Raw genomic sequence first — 19,277 nt, 5'->3', positions numbered from 1 at the left:
TCGATGTGGACTGGAGATTGTTGGACATCAACACTCCAGTCACACTCAGTGCAGACTGGAGCTTGGAGGGAATCAAAACTCCAGTCGGAGTCAGTGTAGACTGGAGCTTTTAGGGCTTCAAAACTCCAGTCAGAGTCAGTGCAAACTGGAGCTTTTAGGGCTTCAAAACTCCAGTTGGACTCAGTGCAGACTGGAGTTTGGAGGGAATCAAAACTCCAGTCGGACTCAGCACGGACTGGAGCTTGGAGGGCTTCATCACTCTGGTTGTTGACAGTGTGGGCTGGAGCTTGGAGGGCATCAGCCACAGTGCAGGGTGGAGTTTGGAGGACTTTTTACCAGGTTTAATACAACCAAAAAGTACCTTCCAAATGGACTTTTTCTTTTTACATTTCTCCCCCTTGGTTCCTGCTTTCACCCCATCCACATCAGAGGCACATTGCGGCACTGGAGCTTTTAGGGTGTCACCATTCCTGTCTGACTCTGTGCAGGCTGTAGTTTGGAGCAGGCCTTGGACACTGGAAATCTGATCTAAAAGGACATTAACCAAAATTATGATGAATACAAGTTAAACATGACATCCTCTTATTAGCACCTACTCATATTACTCCAGGTAGAAAATCTATAAATTATAAAGTGATTATTTTCAGATGTTTTATGTGCAAGTGAAAAATTTCTTCAGCGCAAAAGTGCAAGTGACATCTTACCAATACATTATGTGCCTCACAAATTAAATATTAACACATTTTATAATAACTTTTATATACAATTAACAAACAAATTCACATTTTGTATATTAATGCTTAACAGATCTTCCAAATAAATTTGAATAGTTATGTTCAAATAGTCAATGATTTTCAAGTTTGATCATTCATTTTCATATGTATTGATATTTGACCATTAATAGACTACTGATCTGTTAATGGTTTTAGTTTAGTTTAAAACTTTAGCAAATAAATGCATGTCATATTCTCATAACATGGGCATGTAACTTACTCTCAGTGTTTCTCCTAGCCTGTAGCACAGCTGCATCAGCTCCCTGATCTCTTTTCTCACCCTCAGCTGAGCTAGTCTTCTGGGTGTCTTTTTCACTAGCTTTCCTATTGCCAAATAGTGCCTTCCAAACCCTCCTTATATTTTTAAATTTCTTCTTCATTTTCCCTCCTTTTACCACATCCACATTAGAAACCTGTTGGTGTTGAAGCAGGTGTTGTGGATGGGTTTCCACTGCGTTACTGGAATAATGTGGTGCTGTACGTTGTTGGAAATCGTACACTTTTCCACAATTCTCAGCTTTTTTACAGTGTGATTTTTGCTGTCTCATTTTCACAGCTATTCTCTACACTGCAGATGAGAAAAGTTGTAGAGACCAAAATTGCAGATGACCAAAAAGCAATTTGTAAGCAGTAATTAGTTGTAGGAACTAATGAATGCGTTGAAGATCACCAAAATCGCAAACGACCAAGTAATAGTAAGAAAGCAGAACTGCAGACTACTTTCTCCTTACTGTCATTGTGACGATTTTTTAGAACGTATCAATACATTCTATAAGTTCCAATGGCTAGTTTCTCTGTGTGGGCGGGGCCACCACTTAAGCGCGGCAGTCTAGGCACTTGCACTTGACACTGACAGTTTACAAGAATTAAAAAAAAAAAAAAAATATAATATTTAATATATATAATTTATATATATTTATATATAATATAATTCCCATTTTTTGATTAATAACAGAGTTGCCATTCATCTCTGCCGGTCAGAATATTTTTCGCGCAGTAAATACTTACTATAATGTACATATAATTAAATGTAACTGGAACATAAATGAAAATGTGCGTTTGGTGGCACGAATAATACACGAATGATCACGAATACACGAATGGTCTGTGGTGTAAATGTAAAATAACATATATAATAATATATAAGAACATGTACTTACTGCTTGCTCCATTTCTGCGTAACGTTATCAGTTTTTGTGAATGAATGACTTGCTCTACTTGTTGCTTTGGTCTTCGTTAACCCCAGCTTGCACCTCCTGCTGGTGAGAGCAAATTATGTAACGGTACTGCTATCCCAGTAGTATGTTCCTGAATTTGTGGAAGCGAATTTGTAAAGCGAAATGGACCAAAAATTTCCTATTGACTATTATGGATCATATTTTTAAACAGACTTAATATTTTCGGAAGTCAACTTTGAAAGGTGAATATGGATTATTCGATTTTCCAATTCTGAAAATATGTGCGAAATATTTTGAATTGAAATATGCACAGCATAAATACAACCTTCTTGATATTCAGCCTCTTAAAATGCAAGCCCTGAAATTATAATGCATTAAAATGCAAGTACTGTTAGTGTATTTTTTTTAATTAGTGCAATACAGCATGCTTGTTCTTATTTTATTTATTTTTTTATTTAAGTTAAATATCATATTCATAAATATTGCTAGTACACTTTAAATCTGAACTTTATCAGTATCTGTACACATTGGCAGTATAAGAAACAATACAATTAATTGATCAATTAATCATCAATCACTATAACATAAATTATGTTTCTTACTGAAATATGTAGTACAAAAACCATGAAAGATTTCCGTTATTTTTAAAAAATCCACATCGTGTTATACATATTTTGCACTGTGGGAGGGGTTTGATTTGCTGACGCACTGCCTCCCTGGTGAAAAAACCAGCATATGCTGGTAGGTATGTTTTGATGCTGGGATGCTGGTTAGGAAGGTTTTGATGCTGGTTTTGATGCTGGTCCTTTGCTGGTTTAAGCTGGTCCTTTGCTGGTTCATGCTGGTCCTTGACCAGCAACATGACCAGCAAAAACCAGCAAAGGACCAGCTTAAACCAGCAAAGGACCAGCTTAAACCAGCATCAAAACCTACCTAACCAGCATATGCTGTTTTTTTCACCAGGGCTGTTGCCATTTTTACGGCAACTCAGAAAATAAAAGACTGATACAATGCCTCATTGTGCGGATTTTGGTTGTTTTTTCAAAGAGCAACAAGAGAAGCGATGTAAGTCTTCGCTGCTTTAGCGATAAAAAGAGGAGAAAAGAATGGGAAGATGCTTTTGGACGAATAAAACTTCCTAAAGACCCTTTGATCTTTAATTACTTTTCTACTACACATTTCTACACATAATTTATGTTATATTAAGCCACACAAGTCTTACTACCCAGGGTTCCCTATAAAAATGCTGCATTACCATTATTGTTCTTATTTTTTATTATTTTGTAACTCTTCTTTTGTTGTTATGTCGCTAAATAAAGCATGATATCAAAAACATCAGTAACATGCTATATTTTGACAAAAATGTAAACAGTGATTGCTTCCAGCATTTAATTTGATTTGGGGTCAAAAAGCTAAATAAATAAGCTTTCCATTGATGTGTGGTTTGTTAGGATACGACAATATTTGGCCGAAACACAACTATTTGAAAATCCGGAATCTAAGGGTGGGAAAAAATAATAATATTGAGAAAATGGCCTTCAAAGTCCAAATGACGTTCTTAGCAATGCATATTACTAATCAAAAATTAAGTTCTGATATATTTATGGTAGGAAATTTACAAAATATCTTCATGGAACATGATCTTTACTTAACATCCTAATGATTTTTGGCATAAAAGAAAAATAAATCATTTTGACCTGTACAATTCTAGCTATTGCTACAAATATACCCATACTACTTAAGACTGCTTTTGTGGTCCAGGGTCACATATATACATTGGTTTCTTTCAAGCCTCTGCATGGGTTTATTTATTTATTTTTTATTAGTTTGTTTTCATGTCTCATTGCTCTTATCATATGTGCCATTTACAGTATACAATTGCCATGGAAATGTTAGTTGAAGAGTTAGTCTTCCAGACTTTGCCACTTAAATATCCATTTGTTTAAAATCTGTTAAAAAGTAAAAATAAACTATTTAAATCTCTACTCACAGTTGACTGTGTTAATCATTTTACATTAATCAAATGCATAGTAATTTAACATAATTTGATATCACAGTATTAACATATTAGCGTTTTTGTAGTTTACACTGATAAGGTAACGGTATTGTTTTCAAAAAACTTTCACTCTGATTTCAAAAGTTTGCATTTTCAACACCGTTTTCATGTAAATGAACATTTAAAACACATATAATGTTTCAGTTTTTAGTTGAAAACGGTGTTGTGTAAACACCCCATAAGCTTTGAAAAGCACATGATGTGTTTCAGATGACCTTCTCTATACATCCTGAATAGTGGTGAAATTACTACAACAATTATAGTGATGGACAGAATATATGGCACAATGTCACATAAAAATATTTGTGTACTGACTATGTCAGCTATGCACATGAAATAAACTACTACTAGAGGGAAATAACAAACTAGGATAGATGCTAAAATATGAGAGATGATTCTGAAAGCCTTCCTTTTCTGCTGGTTCTCAACAGCTTTGCCTCTGTCAGTTTTATTGTGCTTGTTATTCTCTGTCATCTCGACATTATTTTGATCCCCTGGTCCTGGGCGCTCCAGGGCACGAAGGACAGAGACACAGCAAAATGAAGTTATCATCACTGCAATGCAAAAAACTACAAAGTATACATGATCTCGAAAAAAGTTCATCCTGATGGAAACAAGCCTTGAGCTGTTGCCCACTGCAATTAGCCAAGCTGCTGCTGCCGATGCAATCCTGTACTGGATGGCCTTATATTTCAGAAATGTTACTGGGTGAATCACTGCCAGATATTGTTCAATACACATGCACATCTGGATAAGAGGTCTGAAAGTCCAGCTGAGACCAATGAGAAAGTTAGACAAGTTGTAGCTCACGGTTGTTGAATATTTGAAGTCGATAAAGTCTGCAATGCACTGGATGCAAAAAATCAGCTCTAGTATAAAGATGTTTAGTGGAAATACCATGTTTGGTTTAAAGCCCCTGCGGAGGAACACCCAGAGAGACCAGCAATGGATCGGCGTACCAACAATGAAGCACAGTACTGAAGTGAAAACAAAGAAAACCGGGCCAAAATGTTCCTGACACCTGCAGAACCAACTTACATTCTGACTGATAAATAAGACTGTATTGTTGATTATGAAGGAAGAATTGCACATGGTTGCAGAAAACTGGGGAAACAGAAAAGAACGAGTTCGTCATAATATTTTATGAGCAGCAAAAGTCAATTTAAATGATCAGCACTTCATATACTATGTAAGACTGGACAGAATGACTTACTTCTGGATCAAATCTTGTAAATTTACTCTTAAATACAAAATATGAAAACTGTTTAAATGGATTGTCATACCTGGATTGATGGCACAGCGTGCAAAATAAGAACTGATGCCAGCAGCAACAAGCCACCAAAAGTGCCTTATTCACTTTGCTTCATCTGTATATATAGGGAACTATAAATATACCTGTGCTCACTCTTGTTTTGTTTGCATACAGTATTGGCTACGCTCATGCAGTCAGTGTTTGGGATTGATAACAGCAATTACTTATAGGTGTGAGTCTCGAAATGTCCTGTTTACACAGCAGCTTACAATATAGAGTCATACTGTCTGTATAAATGTGTTCAAGGATAGTTCAGCCAAAAATGAAAATTATGTAATTAATTACTCACCCTCATGTCATTCTAAACCCATAAGACATTTGTTCATCTTCAGAACACAAATTAAGATATTTATATGAAATCCGAGAGCTTTCTGACCCTGCATAGACAGCAATGCAACTGACACGTTCAAGGCGCAGAAAGGTAGTAAGGATATCGTTAGTGACATCACTGCTTCAACCTGAGAGAATACTTTTTGGGGGCATTTATTGTATTCAACAATTTTTTTTCTGCCATGTCAGTTAACAAAAGTAACACTGCACGTGTGAGCCGGTGTTCTGATGTAGGACCCGAATGCACTGTACTTTGTTTACAAGCAGAAGAAGATGCACAATTTTAACAGTATGACTTGCAATTTTTTGCCCACCCTTACTTATTTAAACAAGAATATACAGATGATGAACTAAGAGAGATGGATGTTCTATGTCAGAACGCCGGCTCCTGCTTCAGCAGCACCACAGGCATACATTGTGGTACTTGACAAAAACATTTACTTGAAATCTCCCATTCACACAGCAACATAAATGTCTCAAATACTGAATTGCAACAGAAACTAAGCCATATTCTCTTACCAATAACCATATTGACAGTGACCAAAGTAATATCAAAGATGCCGACATCCATAAAACTAATAGTCTTATCACTTTTGACACAACAAGATTCCAATCGAGCTGCGAGTTCATCTGTAAAATCTTCAATAACCAACAGCAACTTTTTTGTGTGGAAAGTGGAGCATTTTTGATGACAATTACGAAGCTTGTTTTTGTTGTTAGAAAACATTAATCATGACCTCCACAACTGTTCTGGTCAAAAACTTTCTCTTTATTTATCATTGCTTTCAATATATGCATTTTACAGTAATGATCAGAAGTAAATCTATTGTTTGTGTATCCTTTTGTGCCAAATGGTATGCTGACAACATTATGTTTTACAAAAACAAAGTGCTATTCATTTCATTGATTAATTGCAAACTGATCAACATACATTTTCATTTTCTCTAACAGTAAGCAGATATTCGTTGCATCTCAATGTCATGCCTTTGTTTTTTAGAAATCAGAAATGAAAGCTAAATATTGATTTTAGTTTTCTTATTTTCCTTTTATTTGTTCTCTAAGCTTTGAAAAGCACATCATTTGTTGTATTTGGCTTTCACTATACATCTTGACTAGTGGAGAAATTATACAGCAATCAAACTAAAAGACAGAATCAATGGGAATGCATTGCAAATGTAAGTACGCTTACTCATTTTAGCTATGAGCATAAAATAAGCTACCACTTGAGGTAAATAACAAATGAGGATAGATGCTAAACTGTGAGAGATGATTTTGAAGGCCTTCCTTTTCTGCTGGCTTTCAACATTTCTGCCTCTGTCAGTTTTTTTGTGCCTGTCTTTCCTTTCTACATTTATTCGTTCACCTGGTCCTGGACGCTTCAGTGCATGAAGGACTGAAGCACAGCAAAATGAGATTATTGTAACCGCAATGCAAAAAATCAAAAAGAATACATGATCGGGGAAATATTCTATTCCAATGAAAATGAGCCCTTATGCTGTTGACCGCTCCAAATAGCCAAGCTGCCACTGCTGATGCAATCCTGTACTTGATGCCCTTATATCGCAGGAACATTACTGGATGAATCACTGCCAGGTAATGGTCAAGGCACATGCAGATCTGGAGAAGAGGCCTTACGGTCCAGCCGAGACCAATGAAAAAGGCAACCAAACGATTACCCGTCACAGTGGGATATTTGGTAATAAATGAGTCTATAATGCTATGGATGCAAAAAATCAGCTCCACGATATTGATATTTAATGGAAAGACTATGTTGGCTTTGAGGTTCCCATGAAGAAACACCCACAAGGTCCAGCAATGGATCAGTGATCCGACAATGGCGAACAGCACTAAAGTAATAAAAATGGCAAGGCTGCCAATGTGTCCCTTACAAATACAAACCCACATTACAGACTGGTCGAATACAGAGAGTGTATCATTGATTTGAATGGATGAATTGCACATGGTTACACAGAGCTGGGGAAAAAAGAAACAAGAGTCTGAACAAGTCTGCAGAAAGCATGTTATATACAGCATATTATATACTGAGAAATCACTGAAAGAATTGTTATACTGTACCTGATTTGATAGGAAAATATACAGAAAAAGTCTTTCAAGAAGTATTTCAGCAGTACAAAAGTACCAAAAGTGCCTCATCCACCATGTTTCTTCCATTTATACAGAACTATATATGTACCTGCCCGCCCCTATTTTGTTTGCATATTGTCACTGTTTTTAATTTATGTCACTGGCATGTGGCATGTGAATAAGTTCAATTAGTTTAACTTGATAAATTAAGTGAACACATTTTTTTTCATTTAGAAACCTGCCTTTTTTGTAACTCAGAAATGCAATTAAAACACTTTCTCTCTCTCTCTGTGACAAATGCTATAAATTTTCCTCTTGAAATGAAAATAAGGGTTACTGAAGTAACAAAACGTACCCTGAAATTCAATAATAACCATTAAGTTTCAATTGTGTAGTTTAACTTAATAAATTAAGTAAATGCATTTATTTTCATTTAGAAACCTGCCATTTTTTTTTTTTTTTGTAACACTCAGAAATACAATTTAAACACTTTCTCTCTGTGTGTGTAACAAACGCTATACATTTTCCTGAAATGAAAATATGGGTTACTGAAGCAGTACCCTGAAATTCAATAATAACCTTTAAGAAAAGTTTCAACTGTATATTTCAGATACTGACATATCCTACAGTTTGAGAAACCAACACTCAGCTACCTCAAAATGTACACATAATGATTTTGATTTTGTGTTTTACTTTATGTATTTATGTACATTTTTATTTATTAATGTATTCAACTAATAACTGTTAGCTACAGTTTCACTTTAGCAAACAAGCACACTGACACAGCATGTTATTGTTTTTTATTTTTTATTTTTTTATGTAATACAGGCAACAAGACATTGGACCATACAAGATATAAGATACAAGCTTATACAACCAGGAAAAAAAAAACAATATTATTATTACTAATATTACTAACATAAATAACTTCATATACTAATAATAATGAAAACAAACATGTTATTAAAAGGTTATGGTCCTATACATTTACATACTTTTCACTGAGTTTGCATGGATGAAAATGGAGCTCTGGGTCATGATGAGCCATCAGTACATGACAACACCTGGGCTGGCTGTGACAGGGAGCATGGCCACTATGTGCCATACTTCTCCATAGGTGTGCCCTGAAATAAAAGCAAAAATCAGGTTTATTCATTTATTTTTGTCATTTTTTGAAACTGGAGTGTCCTCCTGCTGTGTTACAAGTTATGCATATGTACAAGGATTGACTACATAACTAACAAAAAGCTTTCAGATCTATTCAAATATTTTTAGTTCAGTACCTTGAACCATTCATGGTGTAGAATCTCGCCCAAATCGAGTCACTCTGTTGGATCACTCTGCAGGCAAGAGCAGATCAACTGGCAGCAACTGAGAGACAACTGATTATTACTTTTAACTTCATACCTCTATTATTCTAAACTGTACGACTACTTGATCATAATCAGGTCATCGCTGTCTGGAAATGTCCCGCATACCAGCGAGAACAAGAGCACTCCCAGTGAATATACTGTTGCTGGCTGCCCATGGTACCTGCCCTCTGTTATAAATTTTTATTAATTAATTAATATACAGTTTTAGCTATTGCTACAAATATACCCGTACTACTTAAAACTGCTTTTGTGGTCCAGGGTCACATATATACATTGGTTTCTTTCATTAAAACAGTTCAAATAAAATCTAAATTCAAGCCTCTGCATGGGTTTGTTATTTTTTAATTTGTTTGTTATTTTACATATGCCATTTACAGTATACAGTTTCCATAAAAGTGTTAGTTGCTTTGTTCACAGATGTTATTTTTAACATTTCTTCCAAACATTTGCCACTTAAATATTAATTTGTTTAAAATCTGTTAAAAAAACAAACAAAAAAAAAAAGCAATAAATCTTACAGTTGACTGTGTTAATCACTTTAAAGTAATCAAATACATAGTAATTTAACATAATTTGATATCACAGTATTCACATATTAGCCTTTTTGTAGTTTATACAGATATGGTAATGGTATTGTTTTTTAAAAATTTGAACATCGAGAACATAAAATGTTTTCAGTTTTTAGTTGAAAACAGCGTTGTGTAAACACCCCCTAAGCTTTGAAAAGCACAAGATGTGTTTCAGATGACCTTCACTATACATCCTTAATAGTGGTGAAATTACTACAGCAATTATAGTGATGGTCAGAATATGTGGGACAATTTCACATAAAAATATTTGTGTACTGACTATGTCAGCTATGCACATGAAATAAACTACTACTAGAGGGAAATAACAAACTAGGATAGATGCTAAACTATGAGAGATGATTCTGAAAGCCTTCCTTTTCTGCTGGTTCTCAACAGCTCTGCCTTTGTCAGTTTTATTGTGCTTGTTATTCTCTGTCATTTCTACATTATTTCGATCTCCTGGTCCTGGGTGCTCCAGGGCACGAAGGACAGAGACACAGCAAAAAGAGGTTGTCGTCACTGAAATGCAAAAAACTACAAAGTATACATGATCTTGAAAAAAGTTCATCCTGATGGAAACAAGCCTTGAGCTGTTGCCCACTGTAATTAGCCAAGCTGCTGCTGCTGATGCAATCCTGTACTGGATGGCCTTATATTTCAGAAATGTTACTGGGTGAATCACTGCCAGATATTGTTCAATACACATGCACATCTGGATAAGAGGTCTGAAAGTCCAGCAGAGACCACTGAGAAAGTTAGACAAGTTGTAGCTCACGGTTGTTGAATATTTAAAGTCAATGAAGTCTACAATGCACTCAATGCAAAAAATCAACTCCAGTATAAAGATGTTTAGTGAAAACACCGTGTTTGGTTTAAAGCCCCTGCGGAGGAACACCCAGAGAGACCAGCAATGGATCGGCGTACCCACAATGAAGCACAGTACTGAAGTGAAAACGAAGAAAACCGGGCCAAAATGTTCCTGACACCTGCAGAACCAACTTACATTCTGACTGATAAATAAGACTGTATTGTTGATTATGAAGGAAGAATTGCACATGGTTGCAGAAAACTGGGGAAACAGAAAAGAACGAGTTCGTCATAATATTTTATGAGCAGCAAAAGTCAATTTAAATGATCAGCACTTCATATACTATGTAAGACTGGACAGAGGATCAAATCTTGTAAATTTAATCTTAAATACAAAATATGAAAACTGTTTAAATGGATTGTCATACCTGGATTGATGGCACAGCGTGCAAAATAAGAACTGATGCCAGCAGCAACAAGCCACCAAAAGTGCCTTATTCACTTTGCTTCATCTGTTTTTATAGGGAACTATAAATATACCTGTGCTCACTCTTGTTTTGTCTGCATACAGTATTGGCTACGCTCATGCAGTCAGTGTTTGGGATTGATAACAGCAATTATTTATAGGTGTGAGTATCGAAATGTCCTGTTTACACAGCAGCTTACAATATAGAGTCTAGAATACTGTCTGTATGAATGTGTTCAAGGATAGTTCAGCCAAAAATGAAAATTCTGTCATTAATTACTCACCCTTATGTCGTTCCAAACCCATAAGACATTTGTTCATCTTCAAAACACAAATGAAGATATTTATATGAAATCCAAGAGCTTTCTGACCCTGCATAGACAGCAATACAACTGACACGCTCAAGGTGCAGAAACGTAGTAAGGACATCGTTAGGATAAAGTCCATGTGTCATCACTTCTTCAATCTTAATTTTATGAATTTCAATCTTAATTTCATTCACTATATTCAACTATTGTTTTCCTGCCGTGTCAGTCTTCGTCGCACATCGCACAGATGATGAACTAAGAGAGATGGATGTTCTATGTCAGAACGTTGTGTACATACGTTGTGGTACTTGACAAAAAACATTTACTTGAAATCTCCCATTCACACAGCAACATAAGTGTCTCGAATACTGAACTGCAACAGAAGCAAAGCCATATTCTCTTACCAATTACCATAGTGACAGTGACCAAAGTAATATCAAAGATCCCGACGTCCATAAAACTGAAAGTCTTATCACTTTTGACACAACAAAAGTCCAGTCGAGCTGTGAGTTCATTCAGCTTTTTTGTGTGGAAAGTGGAGCATTTTGCACATAGAACACAAAACTGATGGGAGCAGTTCTGGTGGGAAAGAACAGTGACTGTATCTTAAAAACTTCAGAGGACACACAGCTCATATTTTTTATAAGTTGTAATATTTGCTTTTATTATCAAATTATTGTTATCAAAACCACACATGAAAACCGTCAACACATGCGTTTTTGCAGTGCAGAGCACATTGTATAATGTGACAGACAACAATCCACCATGTTACAGCTGTTCAGCTGTGTCTGTGTCTGTCTCTTTTTGTGTTTGCATAGTGTCATACCTGTTGTTTTAGTTCATCACATTTATGTGTGTGCAGCATATTTATGAGCTGGTTCAAACAAATCTTATATGAATGCTTATGTTTGTATAAAACACCATGATGTGCTGTAAAAACGCTTGCACTCTAGTTTTGTCAATGGTTTGTGTAGACAGACATTGGATCTCATTCAATATGCAAACACACATATTTAGTGTAAAACCTGTTTTTTCACACAAAAGATTTTCAATTCCAAATTTATGAAGGAAAAAAGAAATCAATGAAACCAACCATATACAAAGGAATCAAGTGGCCTGAAAACATGTTCAGACATGTTTTTTAGTAGTATTTTAGTATTCTATTTTTTTAGTATAACGATTTATTTACACAAGTATTCATTATTTTAAGTAAAAAAAATAGTGTGTGCTATAGATTGATCTATAAATATGTTATGCATACATAGTCAAAAGGCCTGTATATTTAATGTATTCTGGTTTTGAAAATGGTACATTCACTAAAGAAAGTTTATAGCTACTTTAACATCGTAAAATTTTGTTGTATAACTATAGACCACTGTCTCACATAGTTACCTATATATTATTTGTGCTATTTAATTTCACTGAATGCTGGCAGGGAATGGTAGAGATCAAAAAATACAGACTGATGCCATTTATTTCCAAACTTTTAACAATACTTTAACTGAATATTTACAGCTGTCTTTGTTAAATTCTGTATGATGTGGTTAATATAACTTCAGTTTACAACAATTTACAACAACACAGGTATAAAGGGTATATAACAGATGTTTTATGAATTTGATTCAGTTTTTCACAAATCTGCCAAATGCAAATGATCAAATTTCTGAAAAAAAAAAAATCTTTTAAATCTAAAAAAATGTTAAATTTTTACCAATACTATTCTGTCCTAGCTAATGTCGCATCCCTTATAAGAAATCTAAAAACTAATCATCTTCGAAGCTCTAATTTCTTTCACTTTGTCTTATTTTCCTTTTATTTGTTCTTTGAAAAGCACTTTATGTGCTTCAGGTGGCCTTCGCTATACATCCTTATTAATGGTGAAATTAATACAGCAGTTAAACTGATGGAAAGAGTTAGTGGAACAACTTCACATAAATATACATACCTACTGATTTTAGCTTTATTTATAAAGTACATTACAACCAGAGGGTTGTAACAAATCAGAATAGATGCTAAAATATGAGAGATGATTCTGAAGGCCTTTCTTTTCTGCCTATTCTCCACAGCTCTGCCTCTGTCAGTTTTATTTTGTCTGTTATTCCCTGTCATCTCTACATTTTTGTGATCTCCTGGTCCTGAACGCTTCAGGGCACGAAGGACAGAGATACAGCAAAATGAAGTTATTATCACCGCGATGCAAAAAACTAAAAAGAATATGTCATCTTTAAAATAGTTCACCCCACTGAAAATGAACCTCAAGCTGTTTCCCAATGCAATCAGCCAAGCTGCTGCTACCAGTGTAATCCTGTAGTGGATGGCTCTATATCTAAGGAATATTACTGGATGAATCACTGCCAAATATTGTTCAATACACATGCAGATCTGGAGAAGAGGTCTAAAAGTCCAACCAAAACCAATGAGAATGTTAACTAAACGGTCACCCTCCACAGAAGGAAATGTAATAACAATTACGTCTATAATGCAAACAAAGCAAAACAACAACTCCAGTATAGTGAAGTTCAGTGGAAACACCATGTTGGACTTAAGGTTCCTGTGGAGAATCATCCAGAGGGACCAGCAATGGATCGGCATTCCCACAATGAAGCACAGTACTGAAGTAAAAAATGTTGCAATGGGACCAAAATATCCCTCACACATGCAGAACCAATCCACTGATTCATCAAATATAAAAGTTGTATTGGTAATGGATAAATTGCACATCCTGTGTAAAACAGAAATGGGTCAGTCGGTAACACTTTAAGGTGTCTTTTGTTAACATGAACAAACAATAAACAATACATTTATTAAACTATTTATTAATCTTTCTTAATGTCTTTTAAAATACAGTCGTTCATTGTTTGTGCATTAACAAATGTTAACAAACACAACTTTTAATAATGATTTTAATAATGCATTTTGTAAATGCTGAAATTAACATTAACTATAATGCCACACTAAATTTCAAAAGCATTTTATTTAATAGTAAGACTGGTAGAAAGATTGATTTCTGCATCAAGTTTGGCAGTATCCTTAAATCTGAAGTATGAACTGAAATGACTGAAAGAAATGTCATACCTGAATTGATTTTATAGCATGCAAAGTATACTGAAGAACTGTTTTTTGATCCCAACAGCAACAAGCCACCAAAGGTGCATCTGTTTCAAACTGTGTGTAAAAAATCAAGCTACATATGTACCTCATCCATCATATTTCATCTGTCAATAGGTAAAGTCTACTCCCAATTTTTTGCATATGTGTGCCTCTGTTTTTAAACTCATGTCATAAATCAGTATATAGGGGGATTTTCTGTAACAGCATCCTATAGGAAGCTCCAAGCAAATGTTGGTATAATATTTGAATAGAATATCATAATGTTCACATAAAGTCACATAGACTCAGCTCTATCTTTATTTATTTGTTTGTATGTTTTATAGAGCTAAGATACAATTTGCAATTTGAAAAAACAAAACAAAGAAATGTATAGGGATGAATGTTTCAACTCTCAAGACTAAAAAAAACGTTACCTGTTGACACGGGTTGTTTTTCATGTCCACGGGTCCAATAACGTCCAATAACGTGATATTAAGCCCCTGAAAATGCGAAGTTTATAATCTAATTAATAGATATTAAATATTTTTAAAATTATTAAAACTACATACTGAGTGACTGATGCCATATTTGTCATGGAAAACACTTTGTAGTTTTAACAAAGACTGTATGTTTGCTTAAATTTTCTTTCGAGATATGAGGTAGGCCTAAATTATCTATTGTTGCTCCCAGTATGGCTATAAATGTCACGCAATATGATATTCAATCTCACATTAGACAGAAATAGAAATTACGAAAAATAGAAATTTCGTGTGTCGCTGTTGCAGCTAGTTAGGACGAAAACTCAGATTAACATGGAATAATTTTGTTATAATACTACTGTTTTGATATGTTTGCTATTTGCAGTAGTTACTATTTACCATTGTATTAAAAAACGATGGTAAGTTTAATCCGCAAACATCACTATAATTATCAATCATGATATTAATATATGGAGCCCACGACAATTAAAAAACAAAAACACTTTGTCCCCGTTTTTTTTTTATTCGTAGATAATCACAAGTGAGATTTCAGTGATATTTTGACCACTGAACTAGGAAATGTCCCCAGTTTTCATTTCACAAATCTGGTCACCTTACCAAAAAAACATGCATTTTACCCCCCAGAATGCAATTTTTAACAGGGGACACCCCTGGAATGCAATTGGACTACTTTTGGGCTAAAGTTGAGTTCGTTTTGAGCAGCAATTGGGTGGGTTTTATTGTGAACACCTGGCAACCGTGCCTGATGGCATCTCCAAGAAAAATGTCTACTCATGTTATGTTTGCATAGATTTGTCCCTGTTGTTTTAGCTCATGCCATCAATATGTTCATAATGCATTATAATGTTGTTTTTGAACAGCTTATTTGTGGGATAGTCTAAACAAATGTTGGTGCAATATTTGAATAGAAAATCAGCATTTGTGCTTATAAAAACACCTGTATTTTCACCTTAATGGTTATTATAGACAGGCTTGTTTTGTTTGTTTTTAGTTTTTTCATATCATAAATGATCTCTTCATGGCTAGACCATTTTACAAGAGCGCTATTGCAATAAAATAACCCATTAATTCCAAATATGTGACCCTGGACCACAAAACCAGTCATAAGTGTCACGTTTCTGAAAGCTGAATAAATAAGCTTTCCATTGATGTATGGTTTAGGACAATATTTGACTGAGATACATCTATTTGAAAATCTGGAATCTGAGGGTGCAAAAAAATCTAAATATTGAGAAAATCACCTTTAAAGTTGTCCAAATGAAGTTCTTAGCATATTACTCATCAAAAATTAAGATTTGATATGTTTACGGTAGGAAATTTACAAAATATCTTCATGGAACATGATCTTTACTTAATATCCTAATGATTTTTGACATAAAAGAAAAATCAATAATTTTGACCCATACAAGTGCTGCTTATGGCTGGTTTTGTGGTCCAGGGTCACACTATTGACCTTTTAGTGATATTTTAATGGTTTCTTGCATTAAAAAAGTTCATTACAAAAGCTCATGGGTTTATTTTCATAATTGCTTGTTTTAGACTTAGTTTCAATGGATTCTATGAACTTAAATTTTAAATTACACTATAATCGTTTCAGTTTTTGGTGCCAAAAACTTTGTGAATTAAGTGCATAGTGAAAACTGGGAATATATTTTCAAAATACAAAAAAACAATGGTAAATTTATTTCTCAAAGCAACTGATATATCATATAATCATAACACACATAATAAAAATGATAGTACTGTATTACAGCAGCAACATCATGCTATGTAATAAATGTAATCTTCTTTATTTGTATTTGCACAAGTCACATATAAATAACAAAATCTCATTTACTAATGCCCCATCTCTTTACAATTTTAAAACGCAAAATCTTTTTATTTGAAAACATTTGAAAAGCACAGTATGTGTTTCAGATGGCCTTCATTGTACATTCTGAATAGTGGTGAAATTAACAGAGTAATTTGGGTGACTGACAGAATCAGCGGAACAGCTTCACACGCATGGGAAGGTGTGCTGATATTAGATATGCATACAAAATAAATTACTACTAGAGGGAAATAACAAACCAGGATGGATACTAAAATATGAGAGATGATTTTGAAGGCCTTTCTTTTTTGCTGGTTCTCAACAGCTCTGCTTTTGTCAGTTTTATTGAGTCTGTTATTCTCTATCATCTTTACATTCTTTCGATCTCCTGGTCCTGGACGCTTCAATGCGTGCAGAACAGAAACACAGCAAACTGATGTTGTTATCACCGCAATACAAAAACCCACAAAGAATATATGATCCTGAAAGTAATATATCCCGATGAAAACAAGCCTCATGCTGTTCCCCACAGCAATCAGCCAAGCTGTTGCTGCCAGTGCAATCCTGCACTGGATGCCTTTATATCTCAGGAATATTACTGGGTGAATCACTGCCAGATATTGTTCAATACACATGCACATCTGGATGAGAGGCCTGAAAGTCCAGCAGAGGCCAATAAGAAAGTGAAGTATGCTCTGGCCCAGTCTAGAAGGATGTCTGATAACAATAAGGTCTACAATGCACTGAAAACAATAAAAAAGCTCCAATACAGTGATGTTCAGTGAAAACACCAAGTTTGGTTTGATGTCCCCACGGAGAAGGACCGAGAGGAACCAGCAATGGACTGGCGTTCCCACACAGAAGCACAGTATTGAAGTGAAAAGCACAAAATAAGTTCCAAAATGTCCCTCACAATGGCAGTACCATTCAAATATAGATGCATTTCGGGTTATGAAGGATGAATTGCACATTGTTGAATAGAGCTGGGAAAATAAAAAAAGGATTGTCACGATAATTTTCTTAATTTAAATATGAAATCATTTTTATATTTACCTTATGACTGTAGTACTTCTTATGGCACTAAGACTGGACAAACATACTGATTTCAAGTTCAAGTCTTGCAAAAGGTGAACAATTTTAAAGTTTAACTCTTAAATATATACTACCAGTCAAAAGGTTTTAAACAGTAAGATTTTCTCTTCTGCTCACCAAGCCTGCATTTCTTTTATCCAAAATACAGTAAATGTTGTGAAATATTTTTACTGTTTAAACTAACCGCTTTTTATTTGAATATATTTTAAAAATGTAACTTATTCCTGTGATTTTAAAGCAACATTTTCAGCATCATTTCTTCAGTCTTCTGTGTCATATGATCTTTTGGAAACCATTCTAATATGCTGATTTGCTGTTCAAGAAATTTTTTTTTTTAATTATTTTTATCAATATTTTAAAACAGTTGCGTAATTTTTTTTCAGGAGTTTTGACGAATAAAAAAGATCCAAAGATCAGCTTTTATCTGAAATAGAAAAATACTTTTATAACATTATACACTATAACATTCAAAAACTTGGAGTCAGTATACGTTTTTTTTCTTTTTGGAAAAGAAATGATAGAAATTAATACTTTTATTTAGCAGGGATGCTTTAAATTGATCAAAGCGATGATAACGACATTTATAATGTTACAAAGATTTCTATTTCAGATAAATGCTGTTCTTCTGAACTTTCTACTCATCAAAGAAACCTGAAATAATTCTACTCATCTGTTTTTAACATAATAATAATAATAATAATAATAATAAATATTTTATGATAATAAACTATTTTTCAGAATATTAGAATGATTTCTGAAGTAGCGTATGACAGGAGTAATGAGGCTAAAAAATTTAGCTTTGAAATCACTGGAATAAATTACATTTTCAAATATATTTAAATAGAAAGCAGTTATTTTAAATAGTAAAAATATTTTCAAAACTGTTTTTGCTGTACTTTGGATCAAATAAATGTAGGCTTGGTGAACAGAAGAGACTAATTAAAAAAAAAAAAAACATTTAAAATCTTACTGTTCAAAAACTTTTGACTGGTAGTGTACAAGAGTTTATGAATTAAAACTGAAATAAATATCATACCTGAACTGATTGTACAGAACGAAAAACAATTGATCCCAGAAGCTACAAGATATCAAACATGAATCGTCCACTTCTCCTACTGCTATGAATGTATATGTGCCCACTCCCATTTAGTTTGCATATGTTTGGTGCTGTTGTTTAGCTCACGTCATGTCCTGCATGCTTATGAATAAATTTCATGCAACAACACATTATGGGATATAATGCATTCCAATTATGATGTGTTAAATATAAACATACGCATACGCATGTCACTCATTTGTAGTAATGGTCCTCTGTGAGCTGTGGAGGAGAAAAAGGAATGCGTGTGAAGAGTAAAATTACACAAACACATACACCTTGTAGAGGTTTACAAAGAATGGTTAAAATTTAATCATTCATTTTAATATATAAAACATATTAACAGACATATCAAAATCACACTCTGAAATGTGGTCTCTTACTTGCCTTTTATGAGTTCTCTAAGCTTTGAAAAGCACATGCTGTGTTTCA

The sequence above is a fragment of the Labeo rohita genome, chromosome 1, assembly GCF_022985175.1.
Source record: "Labeo rohita strain BAU-BD-2019 chromosome 1, IGBB_LRoh.1.0, whole genome shotgun sequence".
Classification (NCBI taxonomy): domain Eukaryota; kingdom Metazoa; phylum Chordata; class Actinopteri; order Cypriniformes; family Cyprinidae; genus Labeo; species Labeo rohita.
Note: the sequence above shows the minus strand (reverse complement) of the source record.